Genomic DNA, 3,567 nt, shown 5'->3' with positions numbered 1-3,567 from the left:
CCCATTAACCGCCAGAGAGAGGACGGAGTGGCAACAAGGTATCCGTTGCATTGTCACAGGAGGATCAAACACCTGTTCATGCTCTTCTTCACTTTTTTTTGTTACCTTTTCTTTTTTACCTCGGCCAGCCTTGCTCCTTTCCGGTACACTATGCCAGTTGAACAAGCAGGGAGCAGCGGCGCGGCGGGGCGGGGGGGGGGGCGGCTGAAACGAATGTGTAATACCAGAAAAGTTGAGCTGGGCCCGCGGTGGAAAAGGAGGGAAAACACAACACACACCGGTGCGGCCGGGCCGTCAGTCTGAGTCGAGCGGCGAGGCGCATCTGGTGTTAACATGGCAGTGTGCGGGTGTGCACTCATCCCGCGCTGGGTTTTTTGTAATTTCCGCTCCAGATCAGTAGTGTGAACGGTGTGCAACTCCTGTCCGGTGTGCTTGGTGCTCATCCGAATCGCGAAAAGTGCGTTGACCGCGCCCGTGAGTGCCTCTGTGCAGCCCACTGTGAGTGAAACAAACCCAACGGGATGGATACCACTATATTTGCCGCAATCAGACGCTGAATTTAGCACCTGAATGTGGAAGTCAACAGTCATCGCCCAACGGCTGAAATTTAGCAAATTCGAGTTATTTTCATCCAGATGTGTGTCAAATCTACTCGAATAGTTCAGAAAGATTCAAAATTGGTCCGATGGTTGCTGAGAATCGTTGTTGAATTGCGCAAAATTCAGGCACCGGGCCGATGACTTCCACATTCAAGCCACATTCAGCTCCCACATTCAGCGTGTGATTGCGGTGTAACGCACGATGGAGAGTTTGCAAGTGTCGGGAAATCGGTGGATTTCGAATGAAATTGAAACGATTAGAACAGCGGGTGACGAGACTTTTTAACGCAGATGACACCGGGACGTTTCGGCCGCAAACACCACAGCCTTCTTCAGTTGGATGGAACATCGAAAATTCAAAAACTTCATGATTTAAAAACAGAAGAACGACAGCAGGATATTAAACACTCATTTTGTTTTGGAAAGGCACAACCGAGTACTTAATTTTTAATTTTTTTCTAAAAGTAAAGTATACGTCATATCGTAATTTTTTAGGGGAAAAATAAAACCAACATTGATAGGAGGGTAAAAATAGGGTCCGCGAAGCGGCCCATTGATGTTGCGGAGGACCCCCAGGGGGTTGGGCCGCGTAGCGGCCAGGAGCGTAGGCCCCTAGTTTTTAATAATGTGTATCCAACTGAAGGAAGGCTGTGGTGTTTCCGGCCGGAACGTCTTGGTGCCATTTGTGTTAAAAAAAGCTTTGATGCCCGCTTTATTGAGTGTTTGTGCGTGTACCTTTGTCACGGGTTGAAGAGCATTTAAAAAAATATTTCAAATGAAACCGCGCTGAAAAAAACTCCGGTTTTGCAGGCCGTACTTACGGGCTATCATACGAGTAGACGTACCGTCCGTATTCCAGGCTGAGAGGTAAAAAAATCCGGATGTAGCCACCCGGAGCGGTCGAAGCTCCAGCACCAGGAACTTTCGGCATCTGAGCCTGGAACGGACGGTATGTGTAAATAGCCTGTAACCTTTTTTTCAGTGCGGTACGTTTAAGGGCTTGAAGCGAGGAAATATACTTGATAATTGGACAATATTGAAGTAAATGAAACCGAAAGATTAATTCCACTGTGGAGCGAGCGTCTAATTCTCGTAACAATATGGCTATTTTTTTCATGTGAAGGTCCGGTTCTACCACCTCTTATTAAAACAGATATAGAAAATTTTCAATTTTTTTTAAAGGGAGGCGGTAGTTTAGGACTTACAAATTAGATTTCAAGTTCAAACGACATTTCAACGTAGAGAGGAAATTTCGGAACGAAAAACCTTGTCTTCCGGCAAAAATACCTGTCAACTTTTAAGTATTGGATATATTTTAAACGGAGGTACCTAATAGAACCGGTAGTTTGCAAATTCTCCATCATGATTCACTAATTGAATTTGCACCAGAATCTTTGTGTTATTTACAGTAGGTCTTGAAGATAATTTATGGTGTTGCTTTAGTTTGGTTATGATAAAGGAAGTAAATAATGATGAGAAAATGATTGTTTCACCAGAAAGGCCAGCCAATATTGGACCAGTTGCGCTGGTCATTAAATCTGTATCAACAGCTGGCGCTTAGAGAATAACCAAAACCGTGTTCGAAAGTCTCCAGGCATACATGATCAAACAAGAAACACGCTGTGATGTCATCTATCACGTTGCTACATTCTATTATTTCCATCACCTTACAATTAGTCTCAAGCTCATCTAACTATAGTATGCCCTAAAAGTCAGTTTCATAGCAGTCGATGGTTGGTAGCATTTGCATTGGTTGCTCCACATGCGTCAATGATAAAATCAAATTAGGCGAAACTAGGATACATATGTATAGATATGCACTGTTAGAAATCTCGAAGAGAAGTTCCATGTTCATTATGATACGAATAACGAGTAAAATTCTTGGGGTTCGTGAGGGCAAGACGGGCCCCAGGGTGAGACGCTGGGACGCACACCAGATTTTGACTCCGAGATTTTTAAAAGTCGGTGCCAACGTGCGCGATGTTTGCATCATTTCTGGATCTGGAATTCGGCATTTGAAGGGATTTTATGATTACTCATCGATTTAATGGATTTAACCGATCAAAGACTATACACGGGTTGATTTCGCACCGTGACTTCCCTCCTCGGTCCGGTCATGGAGTGCAGCGAGACCACTTGAATTGGAGGGCCCAGCACACCAAGTTACAACAAATATGAACTCAATTCGTTTACAAATCGAAGAGCAAAGCGCACGCTGCGTTAAGTTACACTGCCTTACTAAGGAAAAACGCCGTGCCTAAGAGACATTCGAGAGTTGCCAAATTTCTGTCAATAAAGTGCTCATTTTGAGGAAAGTATTGATTATCCCTTGAAATTTTCAGGATTTTTCGGTGGAATTGCGAGCAAAATTATTGGAAAAATTGGAAGGAAAATATTCAGTAGTTCACCAGGAAATTCGTGTTTTAGCGAAGGAAATTCGGCAACGCCTGGAGGTTCATACAGCGTTCTTCCTTAGCACGGCAGTACATAGTTAAAAGCTCTTAGCATTCACCTTTAAAAATTTAATGAAAGACGACACCAGCAACGCTAAACGCGGTCATCGTTGAGAAAAAAGGGGAAAATCGTAAGGCAGCAATGTAACTTTAAAAAATGAGAGAAAAAATTATAAGTAAGTATGTTTGTACAATTACTGATCATGCCTCGCGATGAATTGTGAGAGATGTCGAGAGAACGTTAATTCTATTTTTCTTACTAGTTTCCTGAGGGGTAGAGGGTAGTGCTGGGAACTCACGTCAAGGTGCTGGTGGCGGAAATTCTCTCCGGTTTAGAGATGAAATTATGAGTTGAAATCAAATGAAAACGTATGCTGTGAACTCAAACAGATAATTAGTCGAAAATAGCCGTTAATTAACTTTTTCTCACGCGCCGCCTTCGCCGTTTATTTGTCTAAAATTGGAGTACTTGGTGGATAAAAAATTTAAAAGGAAAATGTAAACATACAGCATGC

At 43.2% G+C, this 3,567-nt stretch overlaps 1 protein-coding gene across 1 annotated transcript in view; it reads left to right on the top strand.

Annotated features, from left to right (window-relative positions):
• The first annotated feature begins 371 nt into the window (after positions 1-371).
• The window catches only part of LOC109044549 (advillin), a 52,060-nt gene continuing 48,864 nt past the window's right edge, over positions 372-3,567 (top strand). The window contains exon 1 of the mRNA XM_072299579.1: positions 372-498. The gene's annotated coding sequence lies outside the window, so the exon portion shown is untranslated. The remainder of the gene's footprint in view (positions 499-3,567) is intronic.

This window comes from Bemisia tabaci, chromosome 4, assembly GCF_918797505.1.
Source record: "Bemisia tabaci chromosome 4, PGI_BMITA_v3".
Lineage (NCBI taxonomy): Eukaryota > Metazoa > Arthropoda > Insecta > Hemiptera > Aleyrodidae > Bemisia > Bemisia tabaci.
Note: the sequence above shows the minus strand (reverse complement) of the source record. Positions and strands in the feature narration are given on the sequence as shown.